At 32.6% G+C, this 17808-nt stretch overlaps 1 protein-coding gene and 1 pseudogene across 5 annotated transcripts in view; one reads left to right on the top strand and one right to left on the bottom strand.

Moving 5' to 3' along the window:
• The window catches only part of WASF1 (WASP family member 1), a 60676-nt gene that overhangs the window by 20882 nt on the left and 21986 nt on the right, over positions 1-17808 (top strand). The gene's annotated exons all lie outside the window — the stretch shown is intronic.
• LOC118605204 lies at positions 4147-4266 on the bottom strand (annotated as a pseudogene).

Raw genomic sequence — 17808 nt, 5'->3', positions numbered from 1 at the left:
TGTCAATCTGTATACTTTATTTCCTTTTCTTGTCTTATTGCATTATCTAAGTACGATGTGGTGAGAGAGAACATCCTTGCCTTATTCCTGATCTTGGCAGGAAAACTTCTGGCTTCTCACCATGAAGTATGATGTTAGCTCTAGGTTTTTCATAGATTTTCTTTACATAGTTGAGGAAATTATCCTCTAGTTTTAGTTTGCCGAGAAGTTTTATCATAAATGTGTGTTGACTTTATCAAACATTTTTTTCTGCATCTATTAATATCAGTGTGATTTTTCTTTCTTAGCTTGTTGTTGATGCGATGGATTATATTAACTAGTTTTCAAATGTTGAACCAGCCTTCCATTACTGGAATGAATCCCACTTGGTTGTGGTGTATAGTTTTTTTAATACACTGATACATTGTCGGATTCATGTTGCTAATTTTTGTTGAGGATTTTTGTATCTCACTTCATAAGAGATGTTGGTCTGTTGAGTTTCCTTGACGTAGCTTTGTTTCTTGTTTTGATTGTAATACTGGTTTCATAGAATTAGTATTCCCTCCACTATTTTTTGTTTTATGACTTTTGAAACAAGTATGCTGTCTATCTGACATAGTTTATATCTTGCTTATTTTGAGAATACAATGAAAAAGTTAAAATGTGATTAGGAAAGAGTAGACTCACAGAAGAGTAATCATGAAAAAAATGGGAGTGGGGCGAAGTAGAATTTCTCTCCCTATGTTCTAGGAGCTGTCCCCCCGCCAAATTTTTTTTCATAAATAATCATTCTTGATGAGTTCATATTACTTTTACTCTTTAAAAACATTTTAAATAAATTTCCTTAAATATATTCGCTGAAGTGTTCAATAATCATTTCAGATATGTCAATGAGACAGATTGAATTCTGAATTTCACCACTTATACTCTTTCAGATTGCTTAATAATAAAGTTTAGATTTATTAAGCTCTGTTATTGGTAGCAAAGCCCCTCCCCCCTTTATGTGTTTTGTTTTAGGCCTCCTTTATTTATTTGCTTGTGTATGAAATACATATTAATTGAAGACTTCCTATATGGTCTCTGTTCTTGCTGATATATAGTCCTCCCTTAGAGGTATGCCTAAGGGTCGGCCATGGTTCTTGTATGTACCTGTTCATAGAATACAAAGTTAACATTGTTCATCATAGTAAATGAGAAATCCGATACAGACATCTTTGTAATAATGCATCGAAAATGCATTAAATGTAATCTATGCATTGTTTTATTTTATTAGGCATATAGGCAACAAAATAAAAACATTGAAAGATAGTTGGGAAAAAAGTGTAATTTAGAAAGAAGATACTTAAGTCTCTGCCTATCAATCCATCTTTCTTGCTATCATTCAAACAGTTTGTAGACTCTCACTTCCTCTAAGATTTTTCCAGATATGAAAGAGGAGTATCCACAGCTTCTCCTGAAATTTACTTTTGGAACTCAAAAGAACCCCTCTCATTTTTCACTCCTGAGTGAAACTCTTCGCCCACCACCACTTCTCAGCATCCCCAGACTCTTAGAACAAACTTATGCATATAATTTACCCAAGAAAAACAAAAACATATGTCCACACATTCACACACAAACTTGTACAAAATGTTCATAGTAACTTTATTTGTCTTAGTCAAAAACTGAAAATAACCCAAATGTCTGTTAACAGATGAATGGATAAATTATGATACATCCATACAATGAAATACTACTATTCAACGATAAAAATAAGTGAATTGTTGATAATACAACAACACGGATTAATCTAAAAATTATTAGACTTAATGGACAGAAGGCAGATAAAAAAAGTGATTCCACTTATATAGAATTCTACAAGTTAACAAATCTATAGTTTAGAAAGCAAGTCAGTGGTTGTTTGTGGACATGGAGGGAGGGAGGGATTCCAAAGAGGCATAGAGAAAACTGAAGGGATCGCTGTGATAATTTTCTGTTGTTAAACTGTTAAAACTTTTAAAAAACTAATCAGACTTTAAACTCTTAAGTTGAGCAGTCTGTTAATTTTCTCTTGTTGCTTAATGAGTTACCACAAATTTAGCTGATTAAAACAACTCCTATGAATTATCTCAGTTTTGTAGGTCAGAAATCTGAGTGTTTTCAACTGGTTTTCTGCGTAGGGCTGAAATCAAGGTATCGACTGGGCTACACTCCTTTATGGAGGCTTCGAGGAAAAATCGGCTTCCAAGCTCATGCAAATTTGCATTTCCTTGCAGTTTTAGAACTGAGGTTCCTGTTTTATTTTTAGCTTTCAGCCAGGCATTGCTCTTAGCACCTAGAGGCCACTCTCAGGTCCTTTCCAAGTGGCGCCCTCCACCTGTAAGCCTGCAGTGGGTACTGAATCTCTCTCATAATTTGAATCTCTGACCACCTCTTTTGATTTTGCTGGAGAAACCACTCTGCTTTTAAATGTTCATGTGATTAGTTAAGCTCATGCATATAATCTCCATATGTTAAGGTCACCTGATTATTGCCCATGATTATATCTTCAAAATCTTTCTAAACATGTAATATCATAGAAATAGCACTCGAGGGCTTGAGATGTGAGCACCATCTTAGAATTCTGTCTATTGATGCAGCATATTGTGTTTCAGTTATACCTCAATAAAATTTATACATATTTTTTCCCCTAAAAACAGGATAAAAAGACAATAATAAATGTTTGCAAAGGGGTGATAAATCAAGATATAGGTTTATTATTCTCACTGATTGCTTCAGCATAGCATTTCGATGTCCAAGTTAGGGAATAGAATTAAAATGTTAATAATATGTCTCATAGTTTTTCTATATTTGTATTTTCTTTTACTTGTATTGAGAAGAAACAGTAGAAAGGTGAAGATGTAACTAAGAATCAAACATAATAGAAATGAGATGATTTTGTAAGTTTCATGAGTCCTTGACTCAAAATTGTGATTAATAAATACTTTGACTTAATATGTATCTAAATTCTAAATTTAATATTCTAAAATTCTTATTTATTAAACAATAGATGAATTAGTGTAGTCGCATATTTTGTTTATCCTGTTATTTAAACCAATCTTGGAAGTCTTAAAATGTACAGAATTCTTACATTACAGAATATTGTTTCTATAGCATGGAAGAGTTTTATCTATTCATAGTTTACTTTTGAGAAAGGATTAAACCAAGAATAATACACTTAATGTTTTATTATAATTACTTATTATTTAATGACTGAAGATATTAGAAATTTAAAAAATTGATAGACTAGATGCAATTTTAGAATAAAATGTGATTAGTCTTGCTTAGGTTTTTTAATCATTACTGTACAATACCAAGTGTTAGCATCCCAGGGATAAGTCCCATTTGATCATGGTGTGTTATCCTCTTAGTGGGCTATTGACTTTGGTTAGCGTTTTGATGAGAATTTTTGCATCTATATTCATCAGGGATATTGGCCTGTGGTTTTCTTGCAGTGTCATCATCTGGCTTTGGTGTCAGGGTTTGCTGGCTTTGTAAAATGCGTTTAGGAGTGTTCCCTCCTCTCCTGTTTTTTGAAATGGTCTGAGAAATATTGGCTTTAATTCTTCTTTAAATGTTTAGTAGAAGAATGTAAGAAGAATTGGTATTAATTCTTGGAAAGTTTAGTAGAAATTACCAATAAAACCACCTGGTCTTAGACTTTCTTGTTGTGAAGTTTTTGATAACTGATTCAATCTCCTTACTCATTACTAGTCTGTTCAGATTTTCTGGTTCTTCGTGATTTAGTCTTGGTAGGGTGTATGTTTTTTGGAATTTATCCATTTATTTTTGAATATCTAATTTATAGGCACAAAGTTGTTCATAGTAGTTGCTTATGAAACTTTGTATTTCTGTGATGTCAGATCATCTTTTTTTTATGATTTTGTTTGAGTCCTCTCTTTCCTTGTCTAGCTAAAATTTTGTCAATTCTGTTTATCTCTTCAAAGGCCAACTCTTAGTTTCATTGATTTTTTTCTGTTATCTTTCTAGTCTCTATTTTATTTATTTCTGCTCTAAACTTTATTTCCTTTCTTCTGCTAACTTCAGGTTTAGTTTGTTTGTTTTTTTTTCTTTTTGTAGTTGCTTGAATTGGAAAGTTAGGTTATTTATTTATTTATTTATTTATTTATTTATTTATTTATTTTTTAACATTTACAGCACTTGGTTTTCCTAGGTGGTCTCCCATCCAAGTACTAACCAGGCCTGACCCTGCTTAGCTTCCGAAATCAGACTGAGATAGAGTGTGTTCAGGGTACCATGGCCGTAGACTGGAAAGTTATGTTTTTCATTTGAGATCTTTCCTTTTTTTAAATATAGGCATTTATCACTGTAAGCCTTCCTCTTAGGACTGCTTTTGCTGTATCCTACTAGTTTTAGTATGTGTTGTTTTCATTTTTGTTTATCTCAAGATATTTTATGATTTCTCTTTTGATTTTTTCTTTGACCTATTGGTTGTCCAGGAGCACCAAGGATTTTTCTAAAAACTCTACGTGCAGTAACCATTTTAGCCTTCACAAAGAGCCCTTGAGGTAGATGTTATTACTATCCTAGTTTTAAAGATGAGGAAATTGAAGTACAAGATGTCTCATAGACAGTTAATAATGGAGTTGAGAAAGTAGTAAAATACCCTTATGTGTGATGAGAATGAAAATGGTATCATTTCATGAGAAGCAATTTGAAAAATATTTCAAAGGCCTTGAAATTTTCATGTTCCAAGAAAATAACCTGAAACTTTTATGAAGATTTATATAATGAAAGTTTATCCCATTATTTATTACAGCAAAAAATTGGAAGTCACCAAAATGTGCAGCATTAGGAGAATATCAAATAAATTACGGTGTATCTTATAGGCCATAACAAAGGTACTAGAAAGCATTTCCCCTGGTGTTTGTGAGGAAATAGAAATATAAATTTGTAGAAAAATTTTAGAAGGTTATTTGTGAATATTTTTAAGAATTTTAAGGAACATACTGACAGTTTGAGGCCTACAGGCCTTTCAGGAATTTAATGGCTATTCTTGGACAGATTGGATATAGTGAAATTGGAAGGAGTCAAAGATTTCACTATTTCTAACTTGGTTACTGGAGCTGTTAACTAATATCAGAGCCAGGTTTTGCTAGGAGAAAATAATGACTTTAATTTGGGGCTTGTTGATTTTGAGGTTTATTCATAGGGCTGTCTCGATGAGATAAAACAATATTTGGAATTACATATCTGAAGATAAGAGAAGGCCTGGCTTGAAAATGAGAGAAAGATGGTGGAGAAGGGAATAAAATTTTCCATATCTTGGCATAAATCACATGCATAAGGAGTCTGTGGGTGGTGGTGGGGTCACTCTCATCTATGATACGTACTGATGATGCATTTTTCTATTTATTAAATAATATGTGTTCATCTATTTGGGTTAGTGAAAGAATCATTTTTTCTCATCTTAAGTGAAATTTTGCTCAGCCCCTGGAGAGTGAACTGTTAGAATGGTTCTGAAAAGTGCACATTGTATATATATATTCATCTTAATAAAAAAAGAAGGAACAGAGTGTGTTAAAACACACATGCACACAAATAGGTTCTGTTCCTAGCCCTGCCCTGTCTTTTGAGCAGTTCATTCAGTCTCTTTGAGTCATGTCTTTGGCTTGGTTCTCAGCCTGGCATATTTTTGAATGTTTGTGAGTTTTCTGAGAACTAAAATTTAAATATATATATATATATTATATATATATTAATATATTTATATATATTTAATATATATATGTTTTTTTAAAGGACTTAATGAAAGCACATTCTGAATCATTTAGATGTCCACCTTGTAATGAGTCCTGCCAAGTAATTTTAGATCCTTGTTTATAATTATGTTTAAAATAACTTTGGTGCCAAATAGTCCAACTTTGTTTCAGCCTAAGGATGGCAGTACTTGCTAAATAAATGAATTTGAATATAGGAAAGCCTACGTAGTATCAATCAGGTAATGTATGAATAAAATTTCATAGAAGTTCAAAAAGAGAAAAGGTTCATATCACACATAATAGGATAGGCATAAACAAAAAAAACAGATTTTGGGAGCAGTTGATATAAGATTCATACAGCAAACAATGAGTTAAAGCAAAATGATTTTATCATATTTAATACTGTTATTTTGAATTTTATTGGTTGTATTTAATTTTAAATCTTTTAAAATCAGTTTAATAGTTGTATAAGAGTTATAAGCCTAAGGATTTTACATCTGGTTTTATATCTGTATGCTGCTAAGTAACATTAAAAATAGTTTAAGTTAATGTTAGGGGTCTGAAAATTTTTTTCTCCTTCAAAAATTGCCAATAAATTACTCAATTTTTGATGTGTAAACATTAAAATTTTCCCTATAGTGTATGCCACTTCACTGTTAGCCTTAAAATATTTAGTGAGGTCCTTTTAGCTCTCATTTGAATGGTAAACTTCAACAAAAGAAAGAGAAATGAAATCCACGCCGTTACGGATATACAGTTCCACAGGATAGTGTAGTTAGTTGTTGCCATTGTCAGTAATCACCAGCTATTCTGTTTCCTCACACGCATGAGGAGGAAGGTATAGTTAAACATTGGAGAAGTGGAATTGTTAGCAATGCAGATCTTCGTTAGTATACTGTCTGGTACAGAAAGAAAATGATAGGACGTTTCATATGGGTAAGGGCATTAGAAGGTGAAATGTTAGGAATATTGTGTTTACTTAGCCCTCTAGAAGTCAGGTGAGCGCAAGTTATAGGGTATAGAGAATGGGAACAGGGTAGGGGAACAGAAAAGTTAAGTAGATCTAATATTTCTCCTTTTGGGGCTGAAATAGGTAAAGAAGGCATATGTCATATAAGAGAATAATGAAACATAAAGGAAAAGTAAAGGGGAAAAAGCCACTAAATGCTCTTACCTTCTTGATTAGTTTTGCTTTAAAAGCTGTCATTCATCCACAACTCTGCCCCAGAATACCATTGTTATTCTCTTTGTGATCTGTTACCTGGTTGTACTTGTTACTTGTGTTCATTTAAATCTCTTCCTAACGCATAGATTTTGTGGATAGGAAATAATATGTTGATATAATTGATCTGCTTCAGAAATAATATGTATTTTGGGCCTCACCGCTACATCTAATCCATCATTGGTCCTGTTAATTCTACCCTTACGGTATATCTTGAAGTTACATGCTTCTATATCACTAAATGACTACCATTCTACTTCAGTCATCATCTAACTGGATCTTCCAGCTGTTCCACATGCATTTATTCTGCCATCGCTACTCCCTGCCCCCCAAGTCTCTATCGAGCAGGTAGAATGAATAGCCATTGCTGATCTTGACACTCTTTTGCTTAAAATCCTTAAGTGGCTTCCCATTCGGGTAGCATTAAAAATCTTCAAAATGACCTTCAAGGTCCTACTTGATCAGATCACCTGTTGCCTCTCAGTCTCTGCTTACTGCACTCCTGTTCACTGGCCTGGTCCATATCTGCCGGGGCATCAAGCGCCTTTCCAGTTCAGCACCTCTGCTTATGATGCACCTTCAAAGTTACACACACACACACACACACACACACACACACACACACACACAACTCCCCCCCCCCCTCTTCAACTCCCCTAACCTAGCTACCTAACTTCTAATAAACCTCTTGGTCTAATTTAAATGTCATTTCCTTGAGGAAATAGCACTTTTACTTCTTTGCGCTTAACAAGTACAGTTAGATGATAAATTCTAGCTAATCCGTAGGAGAATGTTTTTGCTCACCCCTTTATCTTTAGCACTTAGCACAATGTTTGAGTCACTGGTGTTCAATAAATGGATGGTTGCAGTGTTTAAAAAGTGCTACTTTTTATATAAAGTACAACATATTTGATATGTAATTATTTTTAGAGGTAATAATAGTATAAAGAACACTTGATCTTGTTTTTTATATAGTTTAATTTGAGGTTTACATACCTCAAATTTTAAATTAACATCTCTTAAACCACTAACAACATCTTGGAGCACTATTATGCTTATATAATGATTTGTCCATTAAGTTTTAATAGTGGTTAGATTAATTTAAAAGAAATAACATATTTTCTTTGAGAGTAACATGGAATCACATGATTACGACTATCTAGTGGACCGTATTAGTAAGTCGAGTATTCTGAATCTCATTTCCACTATATTGGTGTTTAAGGCTATTTATTATTTCATTAACATCTAATTTTCGTCTTGAATCTAACAGTAATGTTTATAATGAACTGCAGTGCGTTACTATTTCTTTATTTCTTTTTTATTTTAGTTCACATAGTAGTTTGTTCTTTTCAACCTTAGCCTGTCAAAATTTAATACTTTGCTATTGTGACCTGAACTAAAAGATATAATTATCTACATATTTATTTATTTTTGGTAAAGATAGTACCATTCTTAGGACAAATTTTTTGAGCAAGAGCCAAAGCATCTTACAGCAATCAAATAGCTGGATATGAGCAGCATGAGAGCGTAATTTGACTTTGTCATCTCTTTGTGTATAGAATTTTAGAGATTCCTGAGTAGTAAGTAGTTTTAAAGCTTACTGCTCATGACAAAGGAGGAATTTGTTATTTTATATATTCCTAAGGTTATTCTGCAGAAGCTTATATTTTTTCATTGGTACCGTCAATCTATTTCAGTTGTTTATTTACAATAATAAAAGTTTAAGATATATACATTATAGATTTTGGGGGGAAAGTAAGTTGTAAAAAGTCATTTTGATACACTTTTAAACAATATTTTTTAAATATTTTTTCAATTAAGTCACTTTATTTAAAGATGTATGGTTTTAGATCATTGGAATGCATATTTTTTAAAATTAGATTTGATATGTTAATATGAAGTTTTTATTTCAAAATTGTTTTTATTATCTTAACCAGTTGTGTCAGAATTAAAAAGCATTATGTCATTTGCATAGAAGTTTATTAGGAAAGCTGTTTTCATGAATAATATATCTTCATTTAAACATTCCTGTGCTCAAATTATTTAATTGTTCTTTTATACATATTAAGTGGCTTCTAACCTTAGGGAGGTGTAGGACATTTCTTAAAAAGATTTGCTCCCTCAAAAATTATTAAAATTTGTTTTTATTAGAATATTTTATTCCAACCTGTTTCCTTAGGTCACATAATATAATTATTTAAATACTGCTCTTATGAAAATTAAAAATACTATTTCTATAATTTAATACAAAGATCTCTTTATTTAATATTATCATTTAAAAATTCAGAAACACCAATATCTGATCATATCTTTGTTGTTTCATGGATGTCTGAGTATTAGGAATTAATCACTTGTCATTGAGGACATAATAAAATACTTCTAATTCTTATGTTCTTTGTATAACCCAAAAAGCTATTATTAACTTTAATTATTTTATGACTTTTTTTAAAAGCAGCCATTTGATTTTTCTCAGGTTAACGAAAGAAGATTTTTTTTTTTTATTGAAGAAATGATTAAAAAATTTTTTTCTCCTGTCTACCTCTCCCACCTCCTACCCTCTGGTAACCACTAGTCCATTGTCCATGTCCATGAGTCTCTGCTTGTCTTGTTCATTTGTTGCTTTTAGGTTTATATCTCACATATAAGTGATATCATGTGATTATCAACTTTTTCTGTTTGGCTTATTTTGCTTAGTATAATTATTTCGAGGTCCATCTGTGTTGCTGCAAATGGCAGTGTTTCATCTCTTCTTATGGCTCAGTAATATTCCATTGTGTATATGTACCACAGCTTTTTTAGCCAATCAATCTATCGTAGGACGCTTTGGTTGTTCCATGTCCTGACAACAGTGAATAATGCTGCTATGAACATCGGTATGCAAATGTCTTTTTGGATATGAATTTTCAAGTCTTTGGGGTAAATACCCAGTAGAGGGATTGCTGGATCATATGGTAGATCACTTCTTAGTTTTTTGAGGAACCTCCCTACTGCTTTCCATAGTGGCTGTACCAATTTGCAGTCCCACCAGCAGCGTATGAGGGTTCTTTTTCTCCACATCCTCTCCAGCATTTGTTATTACTTGTCCTGTTGATTATAGCTACTCTAACAGGTGTGAGATGGTATCTTATTATGGTTTTGATTTGCATTTCCCTAATAGCTAGCAATGTTGAACATATTTTCATATATTTGTTGGCCATTTGTCTGTCTTATAGGGAGACGTGTCTATTCAGGTCCTCTGCCCATTTTTTAATTGGATCTTTGTTTTTTGTTGTTGTTATTGAGTCATATGAGTTCTTTGTATATTTTGGATATTAGGCCCTTATCGGAGGCATTGCTTGCAAATATATTTTCCTATTCAGATGTTTGTCTTTTTACTGTGTTGATGGTTTCCTTTGCTGAGCAGAAGCTTCGTAGTTTGATGTGATCTCATTCATTTATTTTTGCTTTTACTTCCCTTGCCTTTGAGGTCAAATTCATAAAATTCTCTAAGTCTAAGGTCCTTGAGATTAGTTCCTATGTTTTCTTCTATGCATTTTGTTGTTTCGGGTCTTATATTATGAGGTCTTTAATCCATTTTGAGTTAATTTTGATATGTGGTGATAGCAGCCTAGTTTCATTCTTTTGCAGGTGGCTTTCCAGTTTCCCCAGCATCCTTTATTGAAGAGGGTTTCCTTTCTCCATTATATGTTTTGGCTTTCTTGTTGAAAATTATTTGCCCATATAAATATGGGTTTTCTTCTGGACTCTTGATTCTGTTTTAGTGGTCTGTGTGTCTGTTTTTCTACCAATACCATGCCATTTTGATTACTGTTGCTTTATAGTATAATTTGAAGTTGGGCAGAGTGATGCCTCCAGCCTTATTCTTTTTTCTCAGGGTGGCTTTGGCAATTCGAGGTCTTTTGTGCTTCTGATGATTTTTTGTTCCATTTCTTTAAAAAATGCTGATTTTGATCACAATTGCATTAAGTCGGTATAATACTTTAAATAATAAGGTCATTTTAACTATGTTGATTCTTCCAATTCAAGAACACAGAATATTTTTCCACTTCTTTGTATCTTCTTCGATTTCTTTTAACAGGATCTTGTAGTTTTCATTATATAGGTCCTTCAACATGTTTCGTTAGATTTATTCCTAGGTATTTTTTTTTTTATTGCAATTGCAAAAGGAATTATTTTTTCCACTTCTTTGTTATTAGGGTATAGGAACGCTATGGATTTTTGAACATTGATTTTGTAGCCAGTGACTTTACTGTATTTGCTTATTGTTTCTAGTAGTGTTCTTACGGAGTCTTTAGGGTTTTATATAGGGTTTTATATAGAGAGAATCATGCCATCTGCAAATAGTGACAGTTTGGCTTCATTTCCTGTTTGGATCCCTTTTATATCTTTCTCTTGTCTGATTGCACTCACTAGGACCTCCAATGTTATATTGAATAACAGTGGTGATAATGGACAGTCTTGTCTTATTCCTGATCTTAGAGGGAAGGTTTTTAGTTTTTCACCATTAAGTATAATGTTGGCTGAGGGCTTGTCATATATGGCCTTTATTATATTAAAGTATTTTACTTCTATACCAATTTTGTTTAGTGTTTTGATCATAAATAGATGCTGTATCTTGTTGAAGGCTTTTCTTCATCTAGTGATATAATCATATGATTCTTATTTTTTAATTTGTTTATGTGGTGTATCACATTAATTGATTTGCATATGTTGAACCATCCCTGTGCTTCTGGGATGAAGCCCACTTGATCATGGCATATAATCTTCTTTGAATGTTTGGTTGAATTCACTGGTGAAGCCACTGGTCCTGGACTTTTACTTTTTGGTAGGTTTTGATGATTGTTTCAATTTCCATACTGCTGATCGGTCTATTTAGAGTTTCCAATTCTTCTTGACTCAGTCTATGATGGATATATTATTCTAAGTACTGGTCCATTTCTTCTAGGTTATTAAATTTGGTGTTATATGCTTTTTCATAGTATTCTTGTATGGTCTTTTGTATTTTTGCAGTGTTTGTCATAATTTCCCCTCTTTCATCCCTCATTTTTTTTGGGTGTCCTATCTGTTTTTTCTTTAGTGAGTCTAGCCAGGAGTTTGTCAATTTTATTAACCTTCTCAAAGAACCAGCTCTTCGTTGTATTTATTTTTTTCTGTTGCTTTTTTTGTTTGTTATCAATTTCATTTATTTCTGCTCTAATTTTGATTATTTCTCTCTTTCTGCTGACTTAGGCCTCACTTGTTCTTCCTTTTCTAGTTTTTTAAGATGGAGTTGTTTATCTGGGCTCATTCTTATTTTTAGAGATAGGCCTGTAATGATATGAATTTTCCTCTTATGGCCATTTTTTGCTGTGTCCCAAAAGTTTTGATAAGTTGTACTATCATTATCATTCGTTTCTATATATTTCTTGATCTCTTTTTCTTTCTTTTGCCCAGCTATTCTTCAGTAGTGTGTTGTTTAATCTCCATATATTTGTGGTTCTTTCTGCTTTCTTTTTACAGTTGATCTCTAGTTTCAAGGCATTATGATCAGAGAATATGGCTGGCATGATTTCAACCCTCTTATATGAGTTGAGGCTATCTCTGTGTCCCAGTATGTGGTCAATCCTTGAGACTGTTCCATGTGCACTAGAGAAGAATATATAAGCAACTGTTTTGGAAGGCTCTCTAAATGTCAATTATGTCCAGTTGGTCTAAGGTGTCATATAAGGATGTTATTTCCTTATTGATTTTCTGTTTGGATGATCTGTCCATATCCAGTAGTAAGGTATTTAGGTCCTCTACTATGATAGTGTTTTGGTCTGTTTCTCTTTTTAGTTCTGTTAGTAATTTTTTTTTACATATTTCAGGGTTCTCTGATTGGGAGCATAGATATTAATAAGTGTGAATGTCTTCTTGGTGCATGATTCCCTTTATAATTATGAAGTGTCTCTCAGTATCTTTCTCTACGTTTTTTATTTTGAAGTTTATTTTGTCCGATATCAGTACCACTATTTCTGCTTTTCTCTGAATGCCATTTGCTTGAAATATCATTTTCTACCCTTTCACGTTGAGTCTATATTTGCCTTTGGAGCTGATAAGTTTCTCCTGGAGGCAGCACATGGTTGGGTTTTGTTTTTTGATCCATTCTGCAACTCCGTGCCTTTTTATTTGTGAGTTCAGTCCATTTACATTTAGGGTGATTATTGAAATATGAGGTCTTCTTATAGGCATTTTATATTTTGTTTTCTGATAGCTCAGTGTTTCCATTGCTTCCTTGTCCTTGTGTTTCTGTTTCCTTTATTTTGGTTGGCTTTTGTGGATTTTCCCTTGGTCCTTGTTTTATATTGTATACTTCAGTTCTGAACCTTTGGCATGTGGTTACCATTATGAATATGTAAAGGATAGTTATATACACAAACACACACACACACACACACACACATACATACACACATACAGTCATCCCTTTTCTTCTGTGCACCTCTTATCTCCATTCCCCTTTGAGAGTTGGGATCTTTGAATCCTCCCCTTTTCAGTCCCTATGTATGCTGAATGTTCATTACTATCTTGCTGTAGCAAATCTCTTCTTATTTTTAAGCTTATAATGCCCTGTTCCTGTTAAGGGTTGCACTCCTCTGCTACTATTATCCTGCTAGTCATCTTACTCCTAATTATGTATTTTCTTTGTCATTTTTTAGGTAAGCTGACTCCTTTCAGTATTTCCTGTTCTGCAGGCCTTGTAGTGGAGAATTCCTTCAATTTTTGTATGTCTGGAAAAGTTAAAGAAGTGTTTGAAATAATTTAAATAAATTTTACAAACCTTTTTTGATCTACGAAAATGAAAATTTTAGGTACTTAATTTTTTTGATTTTAAAGCCATAAATTCACCTTCATATCTGATCTTGGGTTATTTTGAACACTTTACATATATGTTGCTTTATACATTTATACACGCACATACACACGTATGGACCAACAGAAGACATTCTTAAAACAACTTACACAATGCACTATTATTATAATAGTCACCAAAATATATTTTTAATTTAGAATTCTGTCAAACATTTTGCTTTGGTTAGATTTAAATAGTGTTATTTACTCTTTTAAAAGAGGGCTTTTAATATACTTATTTGTTGAGCCTGATGTCTTAAGAAGTATTGTAGATAGTTTTGTTTTTATTTTAAAAAGCTATGTTAGGATTTCAAATTAAACTGAAAAAGGTGGGGTTTTTTTTGTTATTTTTTAAATTATTTATGCCTACAGCACCTGGTCTTCCTAGGTGCTAACCAGGCCTGACCCTGCTTAGCTTCCAAGATCAGACATCTGGCTTGTTCAGGGTGGCATATATAGACCATGGACTGTGACTCCACTAGAGCGTGAACCCAGGACCTTCTGCGTGCAAAGCAGATGTGCTAACCACTACACTGTGGAACTATGTCCCTGAAAAGGTGTTTTAAATTAAGACATGTTTGTTGAGATTTTAGCTAAATTTTTATCTTAAATAATTTAAAAATCTCTCTTTAGGAGACATATTCTTTAGTTTGTATACTAATAATCTAACAACTTGTGATGTTTGCTTCAGTAATTGACAGTAATTGCTAAGAACCCAGGAAGATATATGAAGAAACTTAAGAATGTTTTTTTTTTTTTTTGCATCATTGGCAAACTTATTTACTTTTATAACTACATTTGTTATATGATAGTTGGTAAATTGTAGTTCTGATAATATCTTTAGTTGATATAATATCTAAGAAAATAGATTAACAATTTAAAAAAATTATTATTTTATCTTTTAGCACAATATAATTTAGCTTTCTGGTTAATAAAAGGTTTTACCCTCAAATAGACAAGTTAGGCAATGGTAGATTAAAGATATTAAAATGTTTGTAATTAGTTCATTTAATGTAATATTTTTTATTGCTTTAAAGTAGAAAATGTATTGTTTATAGTATTTAAAAATTCTGAAGTAAATTCGATTTTATTTTTGCTTGCTAAATAGATTATAACTTTTAACATTTAGGATATTTTTTTACCCTTTCCCAGTCTGATGGTTTTAAGACCTCTCTAAAACAGTCAGAAATTAGGCAGTTTTCTTAGGATTTAGGAGGTGAAATTGGTAGGCTTTATTTTACTTTTTACCACTAAGTCTTAGATAGTTGAGTTAGATTAATGATGATTAGAATCACCAAGGAGTAAGATGGAGAAATAAGAAAAAGTATTGAAATTGAAATAAAAGGGAATGTTGAGCTTTTTCTCTCCTAAAGCTTGCAACAAAAGCCCTTTTTCTTTTGAGATTAGGATAATATTTTCAAACTACTTTGTATGCTGTACAGCGTTCCTCTGATAAAAATTTATGTGACTGCTGTACCCCAGACACTGAGCTAGTCCCTAAAGATGCAGAAATGAGTAAGATATGATCCATATTTCTCTTGGGAGAGCAAAACAAGCAAGCCTATGATCCCACAATACAAATAGTAAGGTATTATTTTTCTCAGATGTAATCCTTTTCTATGCATATATAAAAGAGTAGCTCCTTAGAATCACAAATAGTTACTGTGTGTCCTCTCTGCTCAGTAACCTAAAGAATTTTTGTTTTGCCTTTTTTTACAGTTTATTGTTTTGTTCTTTCACCCTTTATTGAACATCTTCTGTTTTCTAGATCAGCTGAGTAAAGCAAGATTTTTGCTCACTGAGAGCTCTCATTTGAGCGTAGACATGTACAATTCAGAAGAGTGTAATTGTAATGTTTAGGTAGACGCATATATGGATCAGAGTTGTAGGCACTAAAGAATAGGTGGTTGCATCTTCCTGGGGGTTCGGTAACGCTTCAGAGAAGAGGTAATGCTTAAGTCTAGTCTTGAACAACTGAGTATTCTCTGCGAAGTCAAGAAACAGCATGAACAGAGAACAGCATGAAAAAAGGCAGGACTGTAAAATAGCAAGGTGTGTTCAGAGTGATAGAGGCTAAGGTAGAAGGAGTATAGTGAGAATGAGGCTAGGAGACATAGGGAGGGGCTAAATCTTGAAGAACTTAGTTTATTATGTTTGGACTTTATTTTCACAGCAAGGAACCTTTGAAGGGTTTGTTTTCTTGCAGGAGAACGACATTACCAGATTCAAAATTTTGATAGTAATCTTAAAGCTATGATGTGGGATAGATTGATGGAAGTGGTAATATAGATGGAAGGGCAGAGAGAAGCTGTTAGACTAAAGACGGAAAGTCTAGTCCAACCAAGTGATTGATGGGATTTGAATCAAAACAAGTTAGAATAGAAAAAGGAAGGTTAGAACATGAGCGACGTTAGTGAGATAGAACTAATAAGGCTTGATGTCCTGATGGATGTAGTTGGGAACTGACATGGTGGGGCAGTATTGAAGATGATGTCTAAATTTGAAGAGAAAGTATAATGAGTTTAGTTTTGGACATACTCACTATGAAGAATCTTGCAGAATTTCAAGTACAAGTGTCAAGGAGACAGTTGCACATATGCATCTGCAGCTTAGATAGATTTGAGCTGGAATTAAGAATTTTTTAGTTATTCAATAAATAAGTGCCAGGCATGTTATTAGGCACCCAGCATACCATGAAGAACAAAACACATAATCTCTGCTTTATAACTAGTGAAAGAAAAGAACAGAAATCAGTCATAAATATATATAATTTCAAACTGAGACACATGCTATCAGGAAAACCATAGGGTGCTATTTTAACAGAAGAAACTAATCTAGTCTGGGACTAGGGATTCAGGGAATGATCTCATTTGAGCTGAAATCTGAAGAATAAGTAGAAGTAGGGAAGGGAGGCAGTGTGGGCAAGAAGAGTATCCTGGGCAGAGGGAACATCAGCATCATACTGATGAAGTACACAAAGGTTATCAAAGTGGATTAAAAAATAATAAAAAAGAAATGTCTAGCTATGTTATAATATGATATGTCTAAAACAAGGATACAACAGAGTTGAAAGGAAAAGGATGGGAAAAAAACTGAAAGCTGGTATAGCTGTATTAATTTCAAACAAAACACTTTTAGGCAAAAAGCCATATTACTAGAAATGAAGAGGGGACTTTATAATGATAATTGTACTTAATACCATAGTCTCAAAATAAATAAATCATATGGAGAATTTAAAGAATCTATAATCATAGTAGGAGACCTTAACACATCTCTTTGATAGATGACAAAATCAGTAAGGCTATGGAAGATTTGGGCACAATTAGCAAATCTAACTAATGAACATATGTAGAACACTGCAACTAACAACAACAACACATGCATTCTTTATGTATAATTGACTATGCTCGGCAATAAAATAAATACAAAAGGGTTGAAATTATGCAGAGTATATTCTTTGACCACAATACCATTAAGCTAGAAATTAGTAACAAGATAATTGGAAAATCTCCATATGTTTGTTAATCAGAATAATACACTTTCAAATAATCCATGGATCAAAAATAGAACAAAAATCATAATGCAAAAATCATAGTCATCATAATGTAAAATTATAAATATTTTGCTGTGACTGATAATAAAATGATATCAAAATATCATTTTGAGGGATACAGTTAAATATATGCTTAAAGGGCAATTTATGGCTTTAAAACCATATACTTGAAATGAAGCTGAATATCAATAAGTTAAACATCTGTATCAATAAATTTTAAAAAGAACAGCATATTAAACCCACAGTAAGCAGATGGAAATCAGCGATAATGAAATGGCAAGCAAACATACAGTAGTGAAATTCAATAAAGCCAAAAATTGGTTCTCTAGAAAGACTAATAAAATTGATAAACCTTTGTGTTATGGAAAAGAAAATAAAGGATGCAAAATTAACTTTTATAATAAATGGAAAAGAATATTTTATAATCATATTCATAGGAAAAT

This window comes from Rousettus aegyptiacus, unplaced genomic scaffold (assembly GCF_014176215.1).
Source record: "Rousettus aegyptiacus isolate mRouAeg1 unplaced genomic scaffold, mRouAeg1.p scaffold_m13_p_1, whole genome shotgun sequence".
Classification (NCBI taxonomy): domain Eukaryota; kingdom Metazoa; phylum Chordata; class Mammalia; order Chiroptera; family Pteropodidae; genus Rousettus; species Rousettus aegyptiacus.
Note: the sequence above shows the minus strand (reverse complement) of the source record. Positions and strands in the feature narration are given on the sequence as shown.